Genomic DNA, 19,583 nt, shown 5'->3' with positions numbered 1-19,583 from the left:
CCCTGAGCTTCCCGAGGGTAAAGTTAGAAAATGAAACAATAAGTTCTGCAAATCTTTGCAATGGAAAGAGTATCTGTGTGTCACAAATGACTGCTTTTTCCCTCTTGTGTTTTTATTCATTCAACAAACACGCATTGCTTGCCTAACAAGGCATTGTGTTCAGCACCAAGGGCAGAGGGAGAAAGTAAAGATGAATAAGACATGGTCTCTGCTCCTGAGTTGCACATGGTCCTGGGAAACCATCACCAGTGAGAGAGAAGTATGCTAGTCAGAGGCTTGGAGGTGTGAAAGAACATGTTGGGTTCTAGGAGCTGCCAAGTTGCTCAGAGTGGTCAGAGCATTAAGAACCCAATGATCACCCTTGTGCGACCTACCGTGTGCCTGAGCATTGAACTTCATACCGATGGCCCAAGGTAAAAGCTTTTTTTTTTTTTTGAGACGGAGTCTCGCTCTGTCGCCCAGGCTGAGGTGCAGTGGCAGGATCTCAGCTCACTGCAAGCTCCGCCTCACGGGTTTATGCCATTCTCCTGCCTCAGCCTCCCGAGTAGCTGGGACTACAGGTGCCCACCACCTCGCCCGGCTAGTTTTTTGTATTTTTTAGTAGAGAGGAGATTTCACCGTGTTAGCCAGGATGGTCTCGATCTCCTGACCTCGTGATCCGCCCGTCTCGGCCTCCCAAAGTGCTGGGATTACAGGCTTGAGCCACTGTAAATGCTTTTTATCACTCCCCATTGAGACTGGAGGAACCTGAGGCTTAGAGAGGCTAGGTGTGGGGATGCTGTAGTGCCCCAGATCCCCCTTCATCGGAGAAGTGTTGCTGCAGCAGTCTGGAAGTGCTCTTGGCTCACAGTCACCTGCTGTCAGCAGCCCCTTCCAAAGGGTCTCAGCTGCAGAGTCTTCTCATCCAAAGCTTTGCCCAAGGCCATGCCCCTTTCTAGGGTAGCCTACATCCAATGACCTACTCACATGCAGCTTTAAAGAACCAACTTAGGGCAGATCACCAGGTCAGGAGATCGAGACCATACTGGCTAACACGGTGAAACCTCGTCTCTACTTAAAAAAAAACACACACAAAATTAGCCGGGCGTGGTGGCGGGCACCTGTAGTCCCAGCTACTCAAGAGGCTGAGGCAGGAGAATGTCATGAACCTGGGAGGAAGAGTTTGCAGTGAGCTGAGATCGTGCCACTGTACTCCAGCCTGAGCGACAGAGCGAGACTCCATCTCAAAAAGAAAAAAAAAAAAAAAGAACCAACTTAGGCCACTTTTGCAGACCATTCTGGCTTCAGAGCTTCCCTATGGGGCTGCCAGAAATGCCAGGCCTGCACCATAGCTTGATTTCTCTCTGTTCACTCCAGCTGCCACCTGCTCTGTTCTTCAGGGGTCAATCCCAAGGTCTCTCCTTCATTAGCATCCTACACACTAAACTCACAGAGTCTGCTTCTGGGTAAATACATCTGGAACTCTATCTAGGTAACAGGGTGGCAGAGCCTCCTTTAGAACCCAGACAATATGACTCCAGAGCTCCACCGTTTCTATTATAGCTCCCTCACACTTGGTGCAGAGTGAAGATGAGGTTAGAATTGTACATTTAGGGAAGTCACAGGGAGATGAGAGGTGAGTTGCTTCTCTGAGGCCAAGGGAGAACCAGCAAAGATTTTTAACAGGAGGGAGATCTCAGCAAATGTTTCAGGATGGCTGCTCTGGCAACAGCACAGGGACTGGACTATGATGGGAAAGGTCACCTTATCTCCATAATATTAGGCCACAGTTGAGCTAGAGTCCCACTTTATTTTATTTATAATTTCTTCTTTAATTTTCTGAAAATAATGCAAAAAAGAGCAAGAAGAAGTTGAATCAAATAGCAGTGGCATACAATTATTAGCACACTTATCCTGTGTATAAATCCCTAGATAGGTGGTTACCTTCCAGTCTGTCTTCAACACACACACACAAACATCTTTAAATACACAGCCAGCAAGCCAGTTAGGAGATGATGGTAATAGTCAATGCCGTGCTTCCCTCTGCAGCTTCCCTTGTATTGGGCTCATGACATCAGCCCTGAAAGTGGGGCAGAAACAGTCTAAGCTGGAACAGCAACTGCTCAGAGAAGTTGAATCTTAGCTGGAAACACTAGCTGCTCAGGGCCATTGCAGCAGGGGACCCTGTGGTGGGTTGAGCTGCCATGGGGCGCCCTGTGCTGGGGGACAGGAAGACACTGGACCCAACCAGCTCATCCCCAGGAACCCAGGGTCACCCACTGGATGGTTCTGCTTGTCTCTCCACAGTGGTTGTCTCCATGACAAGACATACACAATCTTTAGTTTATTTTCCATCATGCCATCTTTGAAATAGACACATATGGACACACATGAACACACATGGCCCTGTTCCAAATCCCCACCTACCAGTACTAAGAACCATTTTATAGTTTTCCTCTCCTAAGCGTTTTTTGTCTAATACATGTGCTTCCTTTCCATTGCAATCCATCCCATTCAGACTCTTCTTTTTCAGACCACAATGGCAGAACTCAGGGAAACCTGACATTTGTTTCACAGTTTACATAGCTGATTGAATGTACTCTCTCCAGTTCCGTTATGTCTCTAACAAATACACTAGTTTTTCCCTTTAGAGAATAGGGGATTGCATTGGAATGTCAGGATCAAGTTAGTACATCAGGGGGCACATTCCATCCACATGAACCTCCACAATACGGAGGCTCCTGGCTCCACACAGCCGAACTGATGTAACCATCCACATACAGTTACTCAGCTTTGTCCACATGGATACAGGACAATTTCTGCCGAAAGCAGTTGTTTTCATTTGCTACAGATGCTCTCAAGCTGCTGTCTTGGTAGTAATCGAACATCATGCTTTAATCAATCACTGATGGAGTCCATTGGCTGTCAGGACTGAGCCTCAGGTAAAGTCACAGAACGAATCTAAGATCCCGCCATGGCCTTGAAAAGTGTACATCTAACACATTCATGTGATTCCTGAGGCTGCTCCTAGTTTGTGGAGGGAAAGCCAGACCTCCTGCCTCGAGCAGTCATCCAATCCATCAACAAGGCCACTTCATATCCTTTAATTATAAAATAAAAATAAAGGGACACCAGAATCAGTTATTTCTAGGAAATTATAAATCTTCAGGTTATGACCTTTCAAAGAAAGAGCAGAGTAAATGTTTTTCAATCTTTATAAAAAGAGAATGGAGAGTTTTTTTGGTGAAAGCAGAATTGACCATGTGTCTGTTTTCATGGTCCAGTGTCTCACCATCCTGCGACAGTGCTCACATGGAAAACTTCACCAGCCCAGGAACAGAGAAGGGTACTTCAGTAGGCGTCATCACAGTCCCCATCAATCAAAATCATCTCCTTGCTTCCATTGTTTGAATGTCCTGTTGATATCCTTGTTTGATTATCAAAATGATTTTCTTTCTTTCTTTTTTTTTTTTTTTTCTGAGACAGAGTCTCACTCTGTTGTCCAGGCTGGAGTGCAGTGACACAATCTCAGCTCACTGCAACCTTTGCCTCCTGGGTTCAAGTGATTCTCCTGCCTCAGCCTCCCGAGTACCTGGGACTACAGGTTCTTACCACCACTCCCAGCTAATTTTTGTAATTTTAGTCGAGACAGGATTTGACCATGTTGGCCAGGCTGATCTTGAACTCCTGACCTCAGGCAATCCACCCACCTCAGCCTCCCAAAATGCTGGGATTACAGGCGTGAGCCACCGCACCTGGACCAAAATGATTTTCAGACAAAGAAAAGTTGGCTGTAGAATGACTCTCACAATGGTGAATTGAATTTCTTGGACTTAGTCTTCTGAGAAAAACAAAAATTAAAAAGAGAGAGAAAAGTCTTTATTTTGCTGTCAAGTGCATCTCTCTATTCTGTTAAATTAATGGCTAGTACATAAACTCTATTTTATATTTGAAACCATTTCTACTTGAGATAACCTATTTTATAATGTATTGCATGATTACTATTCGAATACTAGGTGACAAAGTTCATGAGAAAGAAATGCATTAAAAATGTTTAGAAAATTATAGGATTGTTTCAAAAAGTTTTTGAAATGGAATGCAATTTTTTCTACATTTCTTGGGCTTATTTACCATAATTTTATTGTTTTACTTTGATATCTGTACACATCAGTTTACTGACTACTGACTCCTCTTCAAGAAGATGTTTGTCACAGAGAAATGTATCTGTATTAGTCATTGTGTTACTAGCAGTGGCCATAAGAAACACAAGTTGTGTCATTCATTTTCAGAAATATACAGCAAGCTCCTGTGCCATTTTACTTTTCTAAACACATCAGTGAAAATTTAGGGAAAAGACAGTAGCAATATGACTATATCATGTCTTGAATAAATGTATTTCTAAGGACAATAATTCTACATGTTTTAGTTTTATTCTGAGATGCTTCAAAACAATCTTATCACTGTTGAATTCTAAAATATCAAAATGATTTATTTTAGAGCCAGGGTTTCAATTGTAGTATTTTATTATAATTTATAATGACTGTACTTTGATTATATCCAAAGTTTCTCAGAAACTGGATATAAACTTTTTCAGTTCCGAAAAACTTTGGATATAACCAGACCAACAGTTGTGAGTAACTTGCCTTGATTGCAGTTGTGAAGGATAGCAGTTGATCTGTAGGTGCAAATCAGTCTATCCCCCAATATTTCTAAGGTTAAAAAAGAAGCTGTGGTTACAGAAACTAAGGAAAATAGAGGACCAAATGTAAATTTGCTCCTTCATACAAAAATATTTTTTCCTAACTATAATATCGTATACATATAAAAATTTGCGTTTCTTGGTTTTATTTAATGTTGAGATTCTTAGTGGCCATTTTTCCCCTGTGTTTAACAATTATATTAAGGCACAAATGAATAGAAAATAATGAAAAGTATTATTCCCAAGCCAGAATTGGGCGAGTCAGCCACAGATCCAGTTCAAACCCTATGACCTTTAAAATAGACACATATGGACATGAATGAACACAGATGTCCCTACTCCAAATCCCCACCTACTGCTGAAAACCACTTTATAGTTTTTCCCTCTTCAGAGTTTTTTGTTTAATACATGTGCTTCCTTTCCATTGCATTCCATCCCATTCAGACCTCTTCTTTTTTTGGAACATAAAAGATGCTACATCAGGTAGGTAGTGATAGTGAAGACACCGTCAGATATGATCATGCTCACTTAGTGATATTTCACTTAATAGCTGAGTGCAGTGGCTCACTCCTGTAATCCCAGCACTTTGGGAGGCTGAGGCGGATGGATCACTTGAAGTCAGGAGTTCAAGACCAGCCTGGCCAACATGGAAAAACCCCATCTCTACTAAAAATACACATCTCTACTGAAAAACACACACACATGGTGGTGTGTGCCTGTAGTATCAGCTACTTGGGAGGCTGAGGCAGAAGAATCGCTTGAAACCAGGAGGTGGAGACTGTAGTGAGCCAAGATAGCACCACTGAACTCCAGCCTGGGCGACAAAGTGAGACTCTGTCTTAGTAGTAATGCAGAAATATCACCGTGATGGTCACCTAATGGTAAGGCAAGGCAGATGTGTTTGCAAATTCTTAAAGCTCATGCGTCTCCATGATTCTTTTTAAATCAATAAATCTTATCTTAACCAATTTGCATGAACATTAACAAAAGCACCAAAGAGAATGTTTTCCAGACCTAGACGGTTTGAGAACCATCTAGGTTTGGAAGATAAAGTCCTTCTTTTAGCTATAGTTGATGAGAGAAGCCAAGGTGGATTACAAATTTCTTCCATTTTGCATTCGTTAAATCGGTGGATAACAAAGTAATACATGACCCAGCTTTTCCCAGAGTGTATAACATAGAATATAAGTTCTAAGGGATGTTAGTGGTGTTACATGAGAAGTGGGTACTATCATCAAATAATGTTGGGTAATGCAGAGTTAAACAAGCTGAGCAGGGTTTTTTTTTTTTTTTTTTTTCCCCTGTGGACAACTTTCAGAACTGTCAATGTGCTGACATGCCTTATAAATCACCAAGAGGTAGATGCTTCATGCAGTGTTCCCCAAACCTGTTTCATTCCAAGACCTTTCATTCCGGGCAAACCCTGGGACTAGGGTCCCACAAAACACACATTGAGGATTGCTGTAATTCTCAAGCATTCTACCAAAATATCATTGTTTGCTAACATGTATAGCCACTAGCTAAAAAATACATTGTTCTTAAAGCATTATGAACTTCCATTTTATTTTGGTAAATTCTTGAAAATCACATTTTCTTCTTGTTATTTTATGGCTTTTTTTTTTTTTTTTTTTTGAGACGGAGTCTCACTCTGTCGCCCAGGCTGGAGGGCAGTGGCCCAATCTCAGCTCACTGCGAGTTCCACCTCCCAGGTTTACGCCATTCTCCTGCCTCAGCCTCCTGAGTAGCTGGGAGTACAGGCGCCCACCACCTCGCCCAGCTAATTTTTTGTATTTTTAGTAGAGACGGGGTTTCTCCGTGTTAGCCAGGATGGTCTCCATCTTCTGACCTCGTGATCCGCCCATCTCGGCCTCCCAAAATGCTGGGATTACAGGCTTGAGCCACCGCGCCCGGCTGGCTTTTTTTCTTGAAACCTGTGATGACTATCTTGGTCAATTTGTCCAAGTTCTTAAAACCAAAATCTTAGAAAAGTAAACATGTTCAATATGTTGGGGTTTTTACTTCATTTTCTATTTCTATATTTTATTTTAATATTTCCTATATAATAATTATACAATCACTTCCTAAAGTTGTTTATTTTCTTTTCCTCCTTTTTTTCACACTGAGCCATTTTGCTTTATTTTTGCTTTAAGTTTGGCAATTGAGAAGTATAGAGGCATAATGAATAATAAGATGTGCTCTCATTTTGGAAAATGTAATGTACAAAATAAGAACTCAGTAGTGTACGTGTTATTCTGAAAAAAATCAAAGTATGAGTAAAACTTTCTACCATACAGGCCCAAGAATATATCCCCTCAAAACCTAAATTATTCCCAAGTTTCATACCAAAGTTATCCTGATGAAAGTCCCCAGCAGCTGTGATGGCAACCCTCTCTTGCAAAGCGACAACCAACCCTTTCTCTTCCTCCCTCTGCAGTACTCTTCTTCAGTACACAGGCAAAACTGCTATGCCAGTTCTAAGTCTTTGCAATAATCCTTGAAAGTCTTTGTCTGGTCGACTTGCAGTTACTTATCTTTTAACATTAGGTAACTAGTTGCTGTTAAAAATCTATTATAGATTTAAAGTTCCATTGTTTTCCCTAGGATAGAACACTGTGATAGCTCTGATCATGTTGGAAAGGCCACTAGTCCCATTCCCAGCCCAGAGGTGTTCACCTGCCTCTTCTTGCTGCCTGTGGGCTGCTGGAAGCCAACCTAGAAGTCAATGAACAGCCCAGTTGTTTTAGAAACTTGCTGTAAGCCTTGACTCACTAAATATTTATTTCTAGCCATATGTTCCCACTTGCTGAAACAGACTTAGAAAATTATATTTAGTTAATACATTTATTTAGTAATCCTTGTAGGAGCAGGACTCAAAAAATATAGCACTGTTCCAAATTTTATTTCAATTTAGCATCATCATAGACTTTTATCATTTGAAGAACCTTAAAAAATTATCTGGTTCAGGGCTTCTCAGACTTTAGCATGAATTAGCATCACCTGAAGAGTTATTAAAAACCAGATTGCTGCTCCAGCCCCCAGAGTTTCTGAGTCAGCAAGTCTAGGGGTAGATGCTGAGAATTTGCATTTTCAACAGTTCAGGGATGAGGCTGATGTGATTCATTCCAGGATCACACTCAGTGCCACTGTGGGAGAAAGCCCTTTCTTCCAGGTCTGCTTCGGAGAAGCTGAGCATTCATGGAACTAGCCTTAGACCAAACACCCCACAGAACTCTGGAAGGAGGGAGCAAATCTGACTTTCTCCTGTCCTTGGAGCAACACAAGGGATGATTGATGGGTGGACCTCAGTGTGTATCAGAGGTTTTCGTCAGGGAAGGCTAACTCTTTAACACACATCCCTAAAACTGCTGTGGCTTCATTACTGTCGGGGACTACATTTGGAGGACCACAGATGTAGTGCAACCTTCTCATTTTACAGACAGGAACGTGGAGACTCAGGCAGGGCAGGATGGCGTGACCAGGGAGCTGCTGATGCAGGAAGAGAGCTCAGGTGCCCAGACTTTGAGCAATTTTACATTCCCTTCTGCACTACCAGTTACCTAGTTTCTGCCCATAAATGCACAGCCAATCATTTCTCCATAGTCACAGGATTGCCAAAGCATTTTTTAAAATATTTTTCTCTTTGCTGATTGGGGAGAGCGGTTTCTTCCATCAGTGATTCCCTGCTCTATTCTTCCTAAATGTGGAAAATTCCCACACAGCCTTGCTTTTGCTCTTGGTGAGATTAAGCTTTATGTTTTTTAACCTATGTTCGGTTTTATTAATGGGAACTTCCCAAACAATCTATACAACAACTTTTTATATTTTCTTGGCTTACGGCTTCTACAGGTAGTGGTTCCTACTGTTAGCTTAATGTGTTTAGAACAAACTATAACCAATATATTTTGTGAGCAGAGAAGGGTTTTATTTACCTCTGAGCATTCTAGTCATGTTTTCTGCTTTCCGTTTCATGTACTTATCTTCCCACTTCTACACAGTCGTATTTTCTCTAATAATTTGGGCCATTTGTTTTTCCTGACGGCATAGTTCTCTTTTGGACACTTAATGCTGCAGCACGTTTGGCACAGGTGTGGCAGGTGCTCCTGGAATGTTCAGCTGCTTTTCGAATCATCTGCCAAAAGTACCCTCTGGGCTCTTTACCATCCAAGAAACCTTCATGGATGTGAACCCAGGGCTGCTTACAGACACCCACTTCAGACAGATGTGACATGACCAGAAATGTCATTTTCTTCTCCCTATAGTTAAAATGATATATCTGACCCTTATCGTGAATTCAAGAGGGTAGATGGCCTAAGGTTCAGCAGCAGACCAACAACAAATGGCTTCGTTTCTACTGGCCCCCGGAAATACACATCGTATGGCCCAAATGTAGTGTTTTTTGTGGGATGGCTAGCATATCTCTGGCTAACTTCCTTCTACAACAGCTGTTCAGTGGATACTTTTTATGAGGCATGCAAGCCATTATAAATAATAATAAAATTCAGTAACAGCTTAACAAGGCTCCCCATTTGCCCATGGACTGATAAAAAGAAGATACTATGCATAACATTTGTTACAAGCATATTTTAATAACCAATGAGGTTATTGGGATGGAAGGAAGAGGAGGCATATGTTTTGTTCTTTATAAGTAATTAATTGAATTAGCTGGAAAGTGATTAATTGAATTAGCTGGACTTAAGAACAGTTTCTTGAGTTTCAGTGGTAAAAATAGAATCTGTAGAAAAGACATATATTCTGGAGTATAATACGTCAGAATGCTCCAGTACTTAGTCCCCAAATAAATAAAAGACGTCCAGCTATGCTGTGCAGATTCTCAGGAACCTGAGGTCTCATGATAAACTAGTACAGCACTTCTAATTAATTTTTAACATTATGCTTTATAAAATCACAGCTCAGTCTTAACACATGCACCCAGCCATGGGGGTTCTTCATCATCCATCTATGTAGTTTTTTGTAACAGACAACACTGTATTTTTAAAGATGATGGCTTTGGTTTTATTATTCAACGTTCAATTATTAATTTTTGGTCAGTCAGCAGTTTAGCATTCCCTTTATATAAAATAAATGAAATTATTTGATAACTTGATGACTACCAATTGGTATTGTTTCCTGGGCTGCAAAGCTTAAGCTAACTCTTTAATGTTGCATGAGGATGTGAATATTGAGGTGTTTTCATAAAACAGCCTGCATGGGAAACGCTCTGTGGGCACTCTATGCTGTATGAACTCAAGCACACCACTCATACACGGACTGCCTATTTTCCTTCTCCCACCTTCTTCAAAGCCCATCTCAGAAGGTTCCTAGCTCCATCTCCTGTCTTAGGTGTGCTGTGGACATTCAGAGCATAGCCAGCTTTCTGACATCCCATAATCCCGTAATTATTCTTTCTTCTATTCCAACTGTGTGTCTTTCCCCTCTGCTCAGTTGATCTGTGATTTATCCAGGATTGAGCTCCTATCAGTTATTTTGTGAAGCTTCCATGACACCCTTCCTCTTTCCCCCACTGAGCTAGCCAGTTCCCCAATATGTCCACAGTTCACTTAGCATATTCCTACACTGGCTTGTACCCATTGGCTCTTGTCTGTCTACGTATCTGTCTCTCCGATACTCTAGAAGCTTGCAGGGAGAGACCACACCACCATACCTGATAAACAATCGATGCTGTGTTTGATGAATGAATGAGTGGTCAACCAGACCGTGCTTCTGTGTGCAGTTACCCCCAGCTGCACTCCCTTCCTCGTACTGCCCTATTGCTCCCAGCTACCTCCTGTTCTCCTCTGCCTCCAGTCTGGCCCATCTTCACCCAATCCAACTCAGTCTCCAAGGTGATTATTCTAAAGTTCACATCTGAATATGTCCCTCCATCATTGCCTATGAACAAAAAGGACAAGTCCATAAAATAATATGCAAGGTCCTCCCTCTACAAGCACGTGCCTTGCCCCATAATCTGCTGCTTTCCTCCTTCTACTTCATGTTCCCCAAAATATCAGAAGTGCCAAACTAGCAGCTCCCTATACACAAAATCCTGTTTCTAGTGAGTAAGAAGACTTTTCCTCTCACCTTCTCACCGCCCTCACAATCAACTCTGAGCCGTCCTTTAAGACTCAATTCCAAAGCTGTCCTCCCCAAGGAATCTCCCACATTTCCCACAACCTGATGAGGATCCCTTGTCTGGACTCCCTCTGCCCTTCTCTTAAAGCATTGGCTACGTAGGGTGACTATACGGGCAGCGCCTCAAGGCATGAGGCTCTTGTCTTGTCCATCTCTGTGTCCCTGGGGCCTGGCACAGAGCCTGCACCTTAGTTATTAGGAAATATCTGATAAACAACACTGTGCTGAAGCTCCAGAAAGACGGAACCTGTGTCTCGGCTTTCTTGGAGCCCCTCATCCTTTCTGGTTTTCTTCTGCACTCAATAGCACCTATTGTCCCTTGTAAGAACTCAGCAAGTGTTGGGAACTAAAGTAAATTAGACACAGGTGGCTAAAGAGTGTGTTGTGCTTTTCTGTAGCTAGAAACTAGAGCAACACCCACTGCTATGCTGTGGCAAAATTTATTTCTAAAAAAACTTTCATCAGAAGAGTGCCCCCAATCACTTGTTTAACTGGATGATAGAATATAAAAAAATAAAAATAATAAAAAAAAGAAAGAGTACATTTGAAATATCAACAAATTCACCTAACTAATGTGCCATGACAATAGGCAATTGGTAAGAGTAGCACTATTGTATGTAAGTAAGAAAATAGCATGAAACTCAATAAAAACATAGATTTTTCAGGTTATTAAATGGAGGACTAGACCGAAAAGGAAATGAGATGTGTAGGCTTGTAGTAATACAGTATTTGTCTACATATAACTTGGATAAAATCTGATTTAGAGTTGGTGTGTTTCCATAATGCTGACCTCTCTACTTCAAAATCAAATCAATGTATTGGGTTAAGTTAAAAGCTAGTTTTTCCCCTCAACTCTGGGCTTGACTATTTTGTCAGTAAATTTAAAAATAAAAAGAAATGCATCCCTCTGGAGAGCTTTCTAAGAGTTTCCCACCAGATCACTGTGTGTCAGCCAGACTCATTTATTTCCTTCCCCTCCCTCAAGTGCTTCCAAGCTCCCTAGGTGCAGGGCTCATCAATTATTCCACATAACTTGGACCTGGGCCCCATGTAAGCTCTAGCTCTCTCTCCAGCGTACTTCCAGAGCAACTTTTCAGCACGTCCACAAGTACTCATAGAGAGTCGCCTCTGTCCGCCTGCAGTGATGCTTTGTGAAGCCATCTGAGTAGAGCCTCACTTTTCACTCTGCATCCAGTGACCTCCAAGAGCCACAGACCATCTCAGTGCCCAAGTGGCCTGACACCCCCAGAAATCCCAACTCCTTAACCGATCTCACTGTCCAGCACCTGGCCTCACAGCAGCAGTGCTTGTGCCCAAGGGCACATAGAATCCATCGTTACCTGGGGAAGGCAGCCCCTTCAACTTAGGCCCATGCTGCTGTCTATGGGGCTTTGGCTTAGTTCATGAGGCAGGGCTGGGGAGATGTAGGCTCCATAGCTGGACTCTGTCTCCACCACCATAACCAATGATTTAAAAAAAAAAAAAAAAAAAAAAAAAAAAAAGCCTTGTTCACTACCACTTCATCCTTCAGTTCCCAAATAATCTCAAACCAAGAGATTAAACCCTCAGCTCAGCCCAGCTCCACCCAATTCCAGGCACAGAATTTCTAGGGACATCTGGGATGCAATTTTTTGGTACAAAATGTCCAGAGAAGAGCTAGGTTTTCACCTTTGGCTGCTGAGTTGAGTTTTACATCCTGGAATATTCCCAACTAGTATGAAAGACTGCTCAGTGCCAATTTTGACCTTTCAGGACTCTGCCTGCGCAGCTAAGAGGAAGGCTGCATTTGTTGGTGCTAACTCACATGACAAATTGACGCACGGGGGTTACACAGGAGCTCTCAGGACTGAGTCACCAGATGTGTGAGGCTCTGGCCAGTTGGTTCAATGTGGTGTGAGAGATTGTAATGCATATATATATTTTTATACATATATATATAGACAAATATATACATATTTTGGAGAAAGAGTCTCTCTTTGTCACCAGGCTGGAGTGCAATGGCTCAGTCTCAAATCACTGCAACCTCCGCTTCCGGGGCTCAAGCAGGTTTCCTGCCTCAGGCTCCCGAGTAGCTGGGATTACAGGCACAAGCCACCACGCCCAGCTAAATTTTGTATTTTTAGTAGAAATGGGGTTTCACCATGTTGCCCAGGCTGGTCTTGAACTCCTGACCTCAGGTGATCCACCCACCTGATCCACAGGCATGAGCCACTGCACGTAGCCTGTAAAGCATATATATATACACATAGTAGAGACAAAGTCTTGCTCTGTCACCCAGGCTGGAGTGCAGTGGTGCAATCTTGGCTCACTGCAACCTCCGCCTCCCGGGTTCAAGCAATTCTTCTGCCTCAGCCTCCCAAGTAGCTGGGATTACAGGCGCGTGCCACCCTGCCCAGCTAATTTCTTTTGTATTTTAGTAGAGCTAGGGTTTCAGCATGTTGAAGCATATATTTTTTAAAAGAAACATTCAGATAAGTTTGGCTGTAAAATTTCTACTCTTTTCTGTAAATATTAAAGAGTCAAACTCCCACCAAGTTCTCAGTCAGATAGAGATATTTTCAACTCCCTCCTTCACTCGATAAACATTTATTGAGGGCCTACTGGACGCCTGGCACTGTTGAAAGAGTCAAAGATATAGCAGTGAACCAAAATGCACTTCTAGAGAGGGGGAGAAAGAGGATAAACAAATAAGTAAATAATGTAATATCAGACTCTAATAAGGTGTGAAATAAACAAGACTAGATGGAGAATTGAAGGGTTCCTTAAAAACTTTTTATTATGGAAAATTGTGAGCATATATAAAAGTAAAAAAAAAAAAAAGGTCTAATGAGCCATATAGATCCACTATCCAGTTCCTACAATGATCAAACCAAGACCTGTCTTCCATATCTCCACCCACTCTCCCACTGTGGACTATTTTGAAGCAAATCCTAGACATCATATCTTTTGCTTATAAATCTTTTGGCGTGAATCTCGAAAAGAAAGGGAATGCTATGTAGATAAAGTAGTCAAGGAAGGTGGCTCTAAGGAGGTGATCTGGGAGAATGGGAAAAAATAGTTCTACTGGTGGAAACAGCAAAGCAAACAGCTGAGGTAGTTGAGGATCTGCAAAAAGGCCAGTCGGACTATCCCAGAGGGAATGAGGAGGAGAGGGGACTCAATCCTAAAACAGCAGTATGACCAGAAGTTCCTAGAAGGAATACAATTATTACAGCAAAACTTATATGGGGCTAATTATATGGCAGGAGCTCTTCTAGTATTTTGCCTGTATTAACTCATATGTTCTTCACAACAACCCTACAATGTCATTACCACTATTATAATTCCCATTTTACTACAACCAAAGAAACAGACACAGAGATGTGCAGCTAACTACTGGCAGCCTCAGAATTTGAACCAAGGCAATCTGGTTCCATATTTCAAGTTCTTAATCGTTTCACTGTGCTGCTTCCACTTTCAAGGTAGAATGGAGCATTAATTGCAGGACGCATTTCTGAGCAGCTCTGAGCTGCCTCTTCCAGATCTCTCTGAACCACCGCCCCGTCTCCCACTGACCCCTAACCCCAGACTGCCACCCCCTCCAGGTCTGAATACTGCTTCCTGGCCAGCTTATTTTTTCCTACTTCCCTCCTCTTCCCACCCAAATTTTTTTCCCTGTTAACTATACTCCCTGTGAGGGTGGAGAACACATCAGTCTGTCATTCGCACTGTATCCCCTCACACAATGCCCAAAACATAATGGGTACTGAATAAATGCTCGGTCCTACAAGACTGACCCAACTTCAGCTGCCAGTTGCAAGTAGTGAGCCCCCAGGTTACCCACACTTCTGTCCAACTTGGCTACAAATTGGAGATTCCCACCACTCCCTCCTCATGCACAATAATTTGCTATAATGGGTCACAGAATACAGGGAAATATGATTATGAGTTTATTATAAAGGATACAAATGAGCAATCAAATGAAGAGACACATAAAGCAAGGTCTGGGTTGGGCCCAGTGGCTCACGCCTATAATCCCAGCGATTTGGAAGGCTGAGACAGGAGGATCACTGGAGACCAGGAGTTTGAGACCAGACTGGGCAATGTAGCAAGACCCTATGGCTACAAAATCAGAAAAAGCCAGGAGTGGTGGCGTGAACCTATAGTCCCACATACTCAGGAGGCTGAGGTAGGAGGATGGCTTCAGCTCCAGAGTTCGAGGCCACAGTGAATTACGATTGTACCACAGTACTCCAGCCTGGGCAACAAAGGGAGACCCTGTCTCAGGAATGTAAAAAAAAAGAAAGGAAGGAAGGAAGGGAGGGAGGAAGGGAGGGAGGGAGGGAAAAGAAAGGTCTCACGAGGTCCATAGTGCAGGAGCTTCCGTCACCAGGGGGTTGGGGTGTACCACCCTCCCAGCCCAGGGATACATTCACCAACCAGGAACTCTCCAAATCTGTTGTGTAGGGTTTCATTATGAAGGCATGATTGCTGAAATCATTGGCCACTGGTGATTAGCTCAGTCCCTGGCCTCTCTTCCCTCTCCTTCAGTCGGGAGTGGGGCTGCAAGTTCTATTCCCGGGAGTCACCGGGTTTGACCAGCCAGGTGGAATTCTCCTAGAGCCACCTCATTAGCATAAATTTGGGTGTGTCTGAAAGAGAGCTTATTAAGAATAACAAAAGATGTTTTTCTTACCCCTATTACTCAGAAATTCCAAGGGTTTAGGAGTTCTGTGTCAGGAACCAAGGATGAAGACAAAATATATATTTCTTATTATGTCACAAATTCCACCCAGATCCCCTGGAATCCCTCTTTTTCCATGAGTTGCCCCCACACCTTGGGCTTTCAATGACCTGCATCTGAAGCCCTTCTTCCAAGGACTCCCTCGGGCTCCAGGATCCATTTGACCCCAAGAGCAAAGGGCCAGCAGTGCCTGGGCATGGCCAACCCTCATCTTCACCCCATGGGCTGTTAACCAAGGACTGACAGTGTAGGGTATGACAGCCCAGCTTCCTTCCCATAGGATGGGACAATGCTGAGACCCTACAAACACTACAGAGCCTCATGCTGGGTCAGGTTTCCTCCCTTCCTTTTTCTGTTTCTGGGAAACCTGACCAAAAACCTTAGGTTGCCTTAAAAATTCCTCTCTTAGCCATTATGGCTGTGTATTGGAGTACTCATAGGAAGTTACTATACTTCCAATTTCACCATTAAATAAAAATAAAATATAATTGATTCTGAAACTATACCAAAATCATGGGATTTTACATTGGTGAGTCAAAGTGTTGTAGGACTATCTCCTTAGTTCAGCTAAAGATGGGGTCCTTGTCACACAGCCACGAAAAATTAAGCCCACAGACAGTCTGAAGCGTGAGAAAAACAGGATTTATTGGGCAAAAAGGAGGAAAAAAGGGGAAACAGGGACTCTCTGCAAAACCAGAGACCCTGCTGGTGCACTTCCTGATTGAATCCCAGCTTCCACCCAGGAAGAGGAGGGGCCAGGCTCCTCCCTGCTGCAGACAGAGTGGATTTCTGTGGCTCCACCCCAGTGCACATTCTTCCCAGCACGCAGGCTGGTTGGAGTTTCTCTGGGGACCCCTTTCCATCTGGCTGTCTCAAAAGGTCTTTTAGGATATTGCAGTGCCTCAGAGGCATCTCTCAATCTCAAGCACCCCAGCCCAAGAGATCCGTCAGCAGTGGTCAATGGAGACCTCCAGTCGGTTGGCAGAGAGTGGGCAGGTCAGCATCTAGCACATTGCCATCACTACAGGGAAGCGTGGGCAGACAGCGAGCAGCAAATCCTGGCTCAATACTGGAACTCACAAAACTGGTTTTCTAACTGTTGTGAGAGTATTGTTATAACACAACAATAATGATGAGACCCGGGAGAAACATTTAGTAGGATAAAACACACATCAAGTACATTGTTGAGATACATATGGCCACTCTTCCAATATTTGTCTACTGATAATTTCTTGACCTTTTAAGAGAAGACTTGAGGGTAAGATGTGGAAGTACTGATTTGGTTAGAAGAATCCCAAGGAATCAAGAGACACTTTTTCATACATACAGGAAAAGTCGAGGTCCTAATGTATGTAAATGAACTCAAAAGCTGCATTTGCCCTGCTGTTTCTAGGCAGCCACGGCCAAGTCATTTCAAACCTTAAATGAGGAATGAATAGTGATGAATGCATTTATGAATATCCTCATTTGAAAACAAATGGCACCACAGTTCCAGGGTTCTAAATTGAAAAGTTAGTAGCAAAAAAGAGCTGCTCTAAAATCCATACTCTATAAAATCCACATAGTTCATGAGGAGAATGATAGAACTATAGATCATGGGCAATTATGATCCAAAGAAAGGTTTTGAGGCAGCTGCACTCATAAGTCCCTCTTAGAATGAAGACATAAACATAGGAATATAATACCATAGCTAAATTTTCTCATCATGCTGCCATATTTTTGTAAATGAGATTTATAATAATAGAATTATATAATCAGCCCATTTGCATGAAACATATTATTACTACTAATGTTCAGATTTAAGGAAACTGAATTCTTTCCAGGATGCAAACTATGCATCTTTCAGAGAAAGAGAATATGGGACATGACTTAGAGAAAAACCTTCTTCCATCATGTGGTATCTATGGTGACATCTATATGACATCATTTAAGGGGGCTCCTTGGGGAGACTTTATCAAAGCTTTTTTTCTCATCACCATTTAGTGTACACAAGCAGCAAGGAGATACACAAAGTATACAGATTTGGAAATATGGATTTATTCTCATTATGAGATGAGCACCAAATATCCATATTGATATGAAACATAGAAATAAATCACTGTAAATCCTAAAAGAATTTTTTTTTTTTTTGCAAATCTTTTTCCTGCATTCCCTCACTATCAAATCAACAACTGTGAGATGGACTCATTGACAATATTTTGACATGAGGCAGGAGTTAAACTCCAAAATGGGTGCCCTTATGGAAACCTAATGAATATTGCAAAATAAAGATGAGGAAAACATACTACAAATAAGGTCATGTCTTCTCTTGCTGTCACCCACTGACCCTGACTTCAGACTCTAAGCACTACTTTCTCTATAGATGAGCTAATTCCATCAAATTGGACAGGCCCAAGACTGGCAGATGAAGCCCTGTCTTAAGTACTTTTTGCTTATGCTCTCTACTCTAAAATACTTTCACACATTCTTCAAGCTGATCTTTTTTTATAAGAAAAAAAAGTAAAATAAAATTGCCCTAAAAATAGGGAATAATTACCCTTGTTCATATTATTTCCAAAGAAAAAAAATATTTATGGAGGTGAGTTCTAATTCTAAGTTGATTAATTCAAAATCTTCATGCACAGTAAAAACCATCAGAATATTAGCTAGCATTTATTAAGAAAATAATGTATGCTAGGTATTCTAAAATTTTGAATGCATTATCGCATTTAATTCTCATTCTAACCCTGTGTGTGATATTCTTTTTATACCCATTTTACCCATAAGAAAATGAAGTGTGGTTTACTTAAAGTCACAGACCAAGGCAGTCTGTTTTCAGAGCTGATGCCCTCACCTGCATTAATGGGTGAGCAGGGGAATGTGAGGCTTGGAGCCCTTCCTCACTGGCATAAAACTACTTTAAAAAATTATTCTGTCATAGTATTCTCTAAAATTCCAGGGAGGAGAAAACTGTCTTTAAGATATCAATGTTTCTCTTAGTGGGTTTTTAGACTCCAGAAGTAGAACTTGATGTATTCAAGGCCCAAAATCCATTTGTATGTAACATAAGAACTCTAGCCCTCTGCAAATCCTTCCTTTAGAAAGCTTCCACATTCATCAACAAGCACACACCAGAATTCATCATGTCTTTTAAGCTGGTCTGTTGAAAACAAGACCATATATTATAGTCAGACTTCATTTGGGCCATCCTTTGCTGGTTAGGTACATTGGCAATGAAAGATCTGAAGGCATAAACTTGGCAGCAGCTTCAAAATATCCAGTTGGTCCCGGAACGATAACATGCTCATTATGTGCATTTATTGTGCCTGAGTTCCCCTCTGTCCAAATCTACCCGGAGTCTCCAATCAAGAAATATTGATAGGAGCAGTGCTAACATGATATGACTGGGGACAATACAGAGTGACATGACCCGAGGTGATGAGAAGAACACGTGTGGCTTCCTGACCACCGCCTCCACTTCCCTGCCTCATATTTTAATGCATAGTACATCCCTGCCTTGGCAGTCACAGACAGAGAAGCCAAAAGATATGTAGGTATAAAGTTGCATCCATCAACACCACCAGGGGTCCTCCTGGAATGCTGTCAGCTTACAGATTGGCTTGCACCCACTGTCTGTGCACACCACACTCCGTGACTGTGGTTCTAGCTCTAGTTCTACAGGGACAGCAAGGCATCTCCCCAGAGCTCAGACAACTTCCACAAAGACCTACCGGAATGCTGGGTAGGAAGTAAAAGAGTCATTTGAGTTGGCATTTGCTTTATTAAGAGGGAAGGGCAGCAAAAAGAGGACCAAATTAGATTTTAAGCTAGGACCAGAATACAGAGGAAATAAACATTAAAAATAAGCCAAGGCAGCAGTCCAAAGCAGTTGAAGTATACCCATTTCTGACCCCAAAACACAAAGGCTCAGAAGCTCACTTTTAAATAGAGACTTTGTTTCGTATTCAGCATAATTGTTTATATTTATGCAATACCTGAATATGCAGCAAATTGCATGGGACTATATCTGAACAACACACTAGTGTCCTAAATGTAGGAAATTCCCAATCTATG

General features: G+C 42.1%; 1 protein-coding gene across 3 annotated transcripts in view; it reads left to right on the top strand.

Annotated features, from left to right (window-relative positions):
- POU6F2 (POU class 6 homeobox 2) overlaps positions 1-19,583 on the top strand; it is a 501,581-nt gene that overhangs the window by 417,994 nt on the left and 64,004 nt on the right. The gene's annotated exons all lie outside the window — the stretch shown is intronic.

This window comes from Chlorocebus sabaeus, chromosome 21 (genome assembly GCF_047675955.1).
Source record: "Chlorocebus sabaeus isolate Y175 chromosome 21, mChlSab1.0.hap1, whole genome shotgun sequence".
In the NCBI taxonomy this organism is placed as follows: Eukaryota; Metazoa; Chordata; class Mammalia; order Primates; family Cercopithecidae; genus Chlorocebus; species Chlorocebus sabaeus.
Note: the sequence above shows the minus strand (reverse complement) of the source record. Positions and strands in the feature narration are given on the sequence as shown.